Source organism: Podarcis tiliguerta (genome assembly GCF_965153285.1).
Source record: "Podarcis tiliguerta genome assembly, chromosome: 5".
NCBI classification, from domain to species: domain Eukaryota; kingdom Metazoa; phylum Chordata; class Lepidosauria; order Squamata; family Lacertidae; genus Podarcis; species Podarcis tiliguerta.
In genome coordinates this window covers 96,058,706-96,068,222 of record NC_139538.1, presented here as the reverse complement: position 1 = coordinate 96,068,222, position 9,517 = coordinate 96,058,706, and positions in this window count along the sequence as shown.

Sequence of the window (9,517 nt, the reverse complement as noted above, 5' to 3'; positions counted from 1 at the left end):
GACGGGGGGGGGGTGGAGGGAGGAAGGGGGAGAAGGCGGGATTGGCATCGCCCACCCACCCTGCTCCCATCCCTGGGTGGTAGATCACTGCCAGTTTTTATATTGGATCGCAGATCACACCCTACTTCTGGTTGGACATGCCTGACCTAAAGGTGTGAGAAGAAAATGACTGATAAGCAAAACAAAAAATCCTCTTGTTTTTCCTCAGAATAAGGAATAAAATATTTTTTTCAAAAAATACTTTTGCTACGTTGTACTGATACAGCGCTCCCAGATCCACGATTCAAAGTGACTCCAGCACGAGCCTAAACAAGGAGCGGTCCCAGGACCAAGCTGGGAACTTGATGAACACATTGCTCCTGCCACTGTCAGCATCGCCCTTGAGCCAGTGCCACTAACTGGACTCATCCACTTCAGCCCTGACTGGGCTAGGCGAGCTGGGTAGCACTTCCAGAGACCACCTTCAGCACAGGAACAGGTCAAAGTGCTGTGGACTCACAGCTTAGAGTTGTGAGCACCGGATTCACTCCAACAAGTAGACAGTCGTCGTACAGCAGAGTCCAGCAGAGTATATAAACAACTCGGAGAGCAGCTCTGTAGAATATTCTCTTTATTCTATAACTACAACTATTATACAACTATATACAGAGCTAAATAGGTCTAAGGATAAAGAATGCTGAACCGCACTGAATGCCTGCAGCTGCTCTTAGCAGCAACCTTATCTAAACACACGATCTCTAACACTCAGTCTCTCTCTCTCTCCGACACACTGACTGACGCACTCACTGACCGACTCTTTGATGTGGTGCTGGAGCAGAATATGTAGAGAGCAGAACACGCCTCCTCCTCTCTGCAGAATCAGCAGACTCCTCAGGATATTCTTGGATATGGAGGGGTGAAATCTCCTCAGCCACATCCTGGCACGGCCTTTGTACAATGCCAGGTCCGCAGATGCTCTTTCCTCTCATTTGAATCAAGTTAAAGAAGCTGATGTGTGTTGATTTCCTATTTTATATTGCTATGGTAATAGGATCTCTATACTTCCCTGGAGTTTCTTTGCTTAAGCTTTGAGCATGTGACCAAGACAACATTTTTGACTTCAAAATTGTATTAAGTGGATTGGGAGAAGAGATCGCAAGTATAATTTGGTTAGAATTCATGGATATTTTCCAGGGTTTGGTCTCTTTCAGCCCGTCAATCTGAAAATAAATACTGCTGCCATTAGGTTACAAACTGCAAAAGTGGCCACACACAACATTATTGCTGCCTTTGCGCATCAAGGCTGTGTGAAGGACATAAGGTAAGCATATGGATTTCATATCACACAAATTTCCTGGGGCGACTTCAGAAAATAGCTACTTGTGGAAAGCCTGCAATATTTTTTTTAGTAAGTGAGTTATGTAAAGATTAGAAAATCCCAAACCAGAATACTTTATAAGGTAAGAACATGGATGCATGCCACATGAAAATATTTAAATGTCTTCCAGATGTGAGCACCCACCCACCCTCTTTCTGACTTGCAATTTGATGGTTGTATTAATAAAATACCAAGCATATTATGAAATATACACTTACATTTAGTTCAATATTTGTTTGTCTGTTCTCTTTGCCCAAGTTCTTCAAGTCAAAGATCCCCTACTGTGTAATAAATCCAGAGAAGAAAGTTGAATCAGCTACCAATGAGATAATACATCAAAATTCCAAATGCTTTGAACCTTTTGAATTATTTTTATGGGTTTATAATGTAAACCTGCAAACCTAGGGTATAGTCCATTGGCAATGTGTTTTGTGTGTGAACCACCTCTGAAGTGAATAAGGTGAGAACAGGTACGTCCTTGTTTATTGACATGGTTGCTGCCCAAGAGTCCTTCTTGCCTTCTCACAAACTCGGTGCATAAGCTAAGCACAGTGGGCTGGATCTGGACAGGAAGCTAGGAACATTTATGCTGCAGTCCTAACTGTGTCTACGTAGAAGCAGGTTCTATTGAAGTCAGTGGAGGCTTCTTCCCATGTAGGTGGGTTTAGGCCAGTTCCTACTGAAATAAGTGGGACCTAAGTCATGGGATGCGGGTGGTGCTGTGGTCTAAACCACAGAGCCTAGGGCTTGCTGATCAGAAGGTCGGCGGTTCGAATCCTTACGACGGGGTGAGCTGGTGTTGCTTGGTCCCAGTTCCTGCCTACCTAGCAGTTCCAAAGCATGTCAAACTGCAAGTAGATAAATAGGTACCACTCCGGTGGGAAGGTAAACGGCGTTTCCGTGCGCTGCTCTGGTTCACCACAACCCCAGAGTCAGCCACGACTGGACCTAATGGCCAGGGGTTCCTTTACCTTTAAAGGCCCAGTCACAGATGACTCTGGGGTTGGGGTGCTCATCTCACTTTACTGGCCGAGGGAGCCGGCGTACAGCTTCCAGGTCACATGGCCAGCATGACTAAGCCGCTTTCGGTGAACCTTACCTTTATCTTTAAGTCAAGGCTGCAATCCTAACTCAGCTTACCGGGAGTAAGCCCCATTGAATTTAAAAGCATTTACTTCTTGGTAGGCATGATTTGGATTGCGCTGTTAGTCCATCCTGTTCTCTACCCTCCCTCACAAATGCCACAACAGCACTGATCTATGCCTACTTTGGCTGAGTAGCCAGCATTTCAGCAACAAGCAGCTGAACAACAATCATGGACCTCAGCTGGGTCTGGGTGATGATGTGGTGCAGTTAATGGGTTACGGGTTATTGTTGTTCTCTTAGTCTTAAGGATTAATATCTGCATAGCAGCTGGGTTTCTTTCCCCTCTGTGGTCTGGGTCTCCTGGTTGAGGCCCCTGTATTAAATACCTAAAATAGAAAACAAATAAAACATTTGATTCACCTAGCTAAAAACAAAGCTAACAAATGAAACATTTCCTTTTCCTTCTAGAAAAAAAGCTACGCATTTGCTCTTTTGCTGCTTTGGAAAGAAATAGTAAATAACCAGGAAGTTATTGAAAGGGCTGTCACATGGAAGATGGAGCCAACTTGTTTCCTGAACCAATGAACTCAGATTGCAAGAAAGCAGATTCTGGCTAAACATCAGGAAGGACCTTCTGATGGTACAAGCTGTTTGACAGTGGAATGGACTCCCTCGGGAGGTGGTGGACTCTCCTTCCTTGGAGGTTTTTAAGCAAAGGCTGGATGACCATCAGTCATGGATGCTTTCATTGAGATTCCTGCATTTTGTTTAAGATATGATCTGAAGGCTTCCCATTTTGATACAAATTCAATTCTTGGTTTATTTTTTATTTTTTCAGATAGACTATCTAATTCAGCATATTCAATCAATTTTTGTATCCACTCTTGTCTAGAAGGAATTATGTCGCTCTTCCACCTTGTAGCTATAAGAACTCTCACTGCCACTGTTGCATACTTTAATTTTTTAAGGAATATCTGAATCAGTAATGCCCAACAGATATGCCTCTAGTTTCCTAATAAATGAGATTCTTAACATTTTTTCTAGTTCAAAGTGGATTTCCTCCCAAAATTTCTTTATTTTGCTACATTGCCACCACATATGGTACAGTGAGCCTGTTTGGTCTCCATATCTCCAACAATTACTTTTGGCTCCTTTGTACATTTTGGCTAATTTCCATGGAGTTAAATACCACCGGTGTTGCGTTTTTAAACAAGTTTTCCTTTGTGGCTTAGCACGTAGTAGATTTCCAATTATTCTTTCACAGGTTTTCCCATTGGGACATTGTTATAACATACCCAACTCTAAAATTCTATGATCCCGTGATTCTATGAAAGTGCTCTATCATTGTTCAGACTCTGAATTCACTAGGTCACCCAAGGTCCCCTCCCCCCAGCCTCAGCTCCCTTCTCATAACAGATATTAGGTTTGAACTTTCCAATGCACTGCACATATCATTGCTACCAAGGACATGAGAGGCTCGTGACAGTTCCATACAGTGTGTGTGTGTGTGTGTGTGTGTGTGTGTATGCACACACATTCTTTTCCTCCTTCTCCACAGTAATAAAAGACCATGAAAGTTACAAATCAAGCCTGGAAACATTTGCCTGCATGGTATTAATGGTGCCTCTGTGCCTGCATGGTCATTATTTCAGTGAGAAATAGTACTTACATTTAAAAAGACAGAAAAGCCACTCCGGGTAATTTAGCACTGAGTATCAGAACTAAAACTGAATTTCTCACTCTCCTCAGCTGCAACCCTAAGCACATTTGCTCAAGAGTGAACACAGACCTATTTTCAGGTAAATGCTCATAGGATTGTGCTGTGAAATCCTTTGCACATTCCTGTTTGTGATAACTACTCCAACATTGTTCACTTGCCAATAATGTTCAGCTTGTATTTTCCTTAAATAGAGCTACTATATTTTCAGCTCCAATTGCATTCAGTATATAATAAGCACAGCTAAAGGTGTCAGGAAGTGCAGAGTACTATTTAGAACTGCACAAGAGATTTAAGGCAGAATATAATTGCCCGGGTTGGAACCTGGCCACAAGCTATATTTAATACATCCAGTCTTGCAAAAATACTGTGGGAACTTCAAGGAACACAAAAGGTCAGGACTTTGGTGTCTGCTCTTAGCTGAAGGACTGCAGCTTCATAATGAACGTTACAAATAGTTCAGCCCCAGAAATAAATACTTGTTAATCAGTTAAGTTTTCCTATGCCAACATTCACTTACTGAAACATTAAATGCAGCAGGGAATCCAGGAGACTGCTACAGGGTTTGTTTTTCTTTGGATGAGAGAGAGCACTTGAGAGCCATGATGTCTTTGTTTCAAAGATTCAAGCAGAGCAGAGTGAAATCAAGTTCTCAGCCAGCAGCAAAACTGCTAATCCTGCCTTAGGGCCAAACAAACATTCATTAGTTGCAGTTCTGGTTTTTTATTGAAAAATTGCCGACATACAAGGGGTAAATCCTTACCATGGATACAGCATGTGTGTGTGAGTGAGGATTCTCTCTTTTCCCTTGCAAAAATAAAACCACCCACTCCTGAAGTTAGGAGCCTTAGGAGAGAAGTCCCCATCGACACCATTGCAGATCCCTCCCCCAAGTTGCTACTGCAGCTACATGAGTTCTAGTCAGGTCACACATGGCCAGTTGCCTCAGCACCATGGAGAGCTCACAGTGAGACACCTGCTCTGAAAAGGGTTGGAACCTTTCCCACCTCTTACAGAGAGATATTCAACAAAGTTTTACTCAGAGTGAAACCTGATGTGATGGTCCCGGGGGGTAGGTTACCGTGAGGCGTGGTCAGAGTCCGGTCCTGGGTCGAGGGTCTGGAGACTGTCCACAAAGGGCGAAGCGGGGTCCAAAGCAAGAAGCCGGGTGTGGTCGGGAACTCTGGAAGAACAGGTCTGGGTGCTGGCAGAAACAGGTTTCCAACGACATTGCTCCCGCAACCTGGGACTGGGCTGACTGGCCATTATCTCCTCTGGGGCCTAGGGCGGTCCCAGCCCACAGGTGACTCGCCTCTCCTGGCCTTAAGGCGAGCACTCCTCCTTAGACAACCTAGTTTCCTCCACCTCTCTGTCCTGAGCCTCTACAGCTCAGGAGAGGCTGGAGGGCTACTGGACCCAGAGGCAGCCTCACCTTCTCCTGACAGGGCTGGGAGAGGTGCACCTGTAGGCAATGGGTCCTCAATCACCTCCGGAGCCAGAGTGGATTCATCTGGTGTCTGCTCCTGAGGATCCGGCACAGGTGGAGGCCCTTCAGATTCAAGGCCCTGCCCCGGCTCAGCCGGCCCTGGAGGTGGGGACTCCTGTGCAGGCTGGGATTCCTCCGGTTCAGCCTCTGAATCAGATTCCCAGGCCATCACACCTGACTAAGTTAGGTCCATATCTAGTTACATGATAGGTTCAGTTAACATTTCTCTAAGTATTTTCTTCTTAGTACAGTGAAAGCCCTACTTTCTAAAATGCCTTATTTTGATATAATTCACTAAATGTAATGCATCCTAAAAGAATAATTAAAGATGTTAGCCATACATTGAAACACAGACTTATAGATTAGGGGACAGCATGTGTCTATGAATGCAGTCAATCAAATGTCTATAAAGTTCATCATCTGATGTTCTTTTTACAGGAAATGTGTTTCCATAGGATGATTGTACAGGATGATTGTAGTCTAGAGTTAAAAGTGGTCTCCTCGATAGCTCAGCTGGTTAGAGCATAGTGCTGATAACACTAGGGTTGTAGGTTCAGTACAGCTGCATATTCTGACATTCAGGGGGTGGACTAGATGATCCTTAGAGACCCTTCCAACTCTACAATTCTATGGTTTTATGATTCTTACAGTTGTGGGTTTTACTGAAGGGTAATCTAAACTGAAGATAAGCCTCTTATTTAGCCAAACTGGTCTCTATATATTGTTGACTATGCTTTTTTTAAAAAAAGTGTTGGGTTTTATTGTGAATATAGGCAATAATCTAACAATGACCCATTGGTAAGCTACATGAGTCAGTTGTCTCTATTGATACATTGCTTTTCCTGGATAGTATTCAAAGCATTTTACCCCTGTTTTGTAGTTGGCTTGATGCAGTAAGAAGGAAAAATAAGGTGACATTTGGAATGGCTAGTATGTCATTCAGAGCTTTGTTCTCAAGATTGCTTGCAGACAACCTACATATCTACTGCTGGTGAGCCCTCTACAATAAACTTGAAGACACTGTAAGTGAGCTAAAAGTTCAACTTTGTTAGAAAACAAAGACTGCATTAGTAATCATGATGCTATCAAAACAGTCTCTATCAGTGTTGGTGATGTTACACTGACACACTGCTGACTCAAACAGATGTGAAAGAATGGCCTTTTTATTCCTAGTTAGGACAATCTCCACAATGTAATTTGGTTGACCATTTGAAGGGTTAACAGGTAATATGAACATGCTAGGATGGAACAGGTGGCCAGGTGGGGTGCTGGGCCAAAGGTGCTCCCCTGATCTCCTGACAGCTCAAGCCCTGCTACTTGAGGGGCAGTCAGTGTGCTGCAAATGTACTTAGCAGAGGCAACTCAGTACTCCTGCTGCTGCGTCTGCACTGCACCAACCTCCTCACACCTCCTCCTTGCCTTCTGTTAAGTAGGAGCAAAGTCGGCAGTCCCGAGGTCAGGTGAATGCTGCCTCTCCACCTCACCCACTGCCCACTCTTGACTTTGCTATACTCTACAGCAGCCTCCTTCAACCTGGGCTTCCTAGGTGTTGTTGGACTACCCTCAGGGATGATGGGAGTTGAAGAAGGCTTACCTGGAGGTGCACAGACAACAGCTATCTAGTAAAGTTGCTTCAAGATAAGTTGTAGATCCATGGATTGCAAAGGAAGAAAAATAAAAAGCAGAAAACCAGATCACAAGGCAAAGAATACTTTGTTCTAATATGGCAATGCAGTCCATAGTATTTTGCATCAACTGTAAAGTCCTTATGCTGCATATGTCACAATAAGCTTAGCAAGATTAGTAAGCCATTGTTTTTATGTGTATGTAGTTGGAACTGTGTTGAAACTACAGGTTGACTTGTGCAAATTTATTCTAAATATGTTTTGGGCTAAAATGGAAAAAGAAATGTGTTACCCTTCAGGACTAGGACATAAGAATGAATGAGAAGAGCAGTGCACTAACTAAAAAGAGTAGAAGCGCTTGCATTCTGTAGAAACAGCAAGAAAACGCCATTGTAGCCCAGAAGGGGGCAGTGTAGAGCGATAATTTTCCCCAAAATAAAATCATTCTTAAAGACACTTTTGTAGTTTAAGGAACATAGGAATAGTGGGCCTCCACAGTGTGCTAGCGCATGTATGTGTAACTAAGTCTGATTTCTGTGTTAGTTTTTTTTACAGTGAGGCTTGATACTGCATGCAGGCAAAATTACCCATCAGTTATCCTTGCTATTTAGCACCAAGGAACCAGAGATATTCCCTTATAAAGATCATGCCACCTCTCTGCACAAAGAACAAGCGTCCTTGAGAGGACCATAGTTGGGAATTGCTGACTATCATGCAGACAAGGACATTTGCAGAATGAAAGCGCACGCCGATCCATTTGTAAATCTTCTTGAATATATGAAAGGATAATCAGACTGACGCAGACAGCTGAGCTATGGCACATCTCATTTGAATTCCCTCTTTCCCTAAGGCCTTGTCTACAAGAAATATGCATACATTGAGCTGCAAAAAAGCAGGAAACATGCTTGAGAACAATGCCTATCTCTACTGGAGTTCTGAATGCATTTAATTTTTTATCTACTGCTTGTTCTTCTAACACAAACTTTTTAAATAGCTTCATTCATGAAGCTCTGATATATCCCAGTTTCTCTGGGTATCGTTTTCTTCACTGTTGTGCAATGATGGTATTTTGCAACAGCTGCCCATATGCTTAATAAATGAATACCATAGAAAGAAGGGGTCTTAGGCTTAGATGACCATGTCCACCCCTCTGGTGTGTGCAAAAAATGCAGAAGAGGGTTCGATTTGGTATTTCTGCTTAGGATGGGAAAGAGTCAGGAGACTGAATTGTGGGGAGGGATTGCACCCTTCCCCCCAGCCCCCCCCCCCAGCAACAGCAATTCCTAACAGTGTGTTGGGAAGAACAGTATTAAATGTTTCCGCATCCAGCCTCAGCTGCAGGAGCCAAGAGGAAGGAGAAAAAAACAGATCTGAGCTACTAATGAGCTTATTGGCACATCTGAGGACCTGAAGACCTTTTATTGCTTTCACCCTCCCAGTGGTGTTTGCCCCACCCCATAACCCATAGCCATATCTCACACTGTATCTGAAGAAGTGTGCATGCACATAAAAGCTCATACCAATAACAAACTTAGTTGGTCTCTAAGGTGCTACTGGAAGGAATTCTTTTGTTTTGTTTCGACCATGGCAGACCAACACGGCTGTTGTTGTTTAGTCGTTTAGTCGTGTCCGACTCTTCGTGACCCCATGGACCAGAGCACGCCAGGCACTTCTGTCTTCCACCGCCTCCTGCAGTTTAGTCAAACTCATGTTGGTAGCTTCGAGAACACTGTCCAACCATCTCGTCCTCTGTCGTCCCCTTCTCCTTGTGCCCTCCATCTTTCCCAACATCAGGGTTTTTTCCAGGGAGTCTTCTCTTCTCAGGAGGTGGCCAAAGTATTGGAGCCTCAACTTCATGATCTGTCCTTCTAGTGAGCACTCAGGGCTGATTTCCTTAAGAATGGATACGTTTGATCTTCTTGCAGTCCATGGGACTCTCAAGAGTCTCCTCCAGCACCATAATTCAAAAGCATCAATTCTTCGGCGATCAGCCTTCTTTATGGTCCAGCTCTCACTTCCATACATCACTACTGGGAAAACCATGGCTTTAACTATACGGACCTTTGTTGGCAAGGTGATGTCTCTGCTTTTTAAGATGCTGTCTAGGTTTGCCATCGCCTTTCTCCCAAGGAGCAGGCATCTTTTAATTTCGTGACTGCTGTCACCATCTGCAGTGATCATGGAGCCCAAGAAAGTAAAATCTCTCACTGCCTCCATTTCTTCCTGTAACTAGAACTGTACCTTTA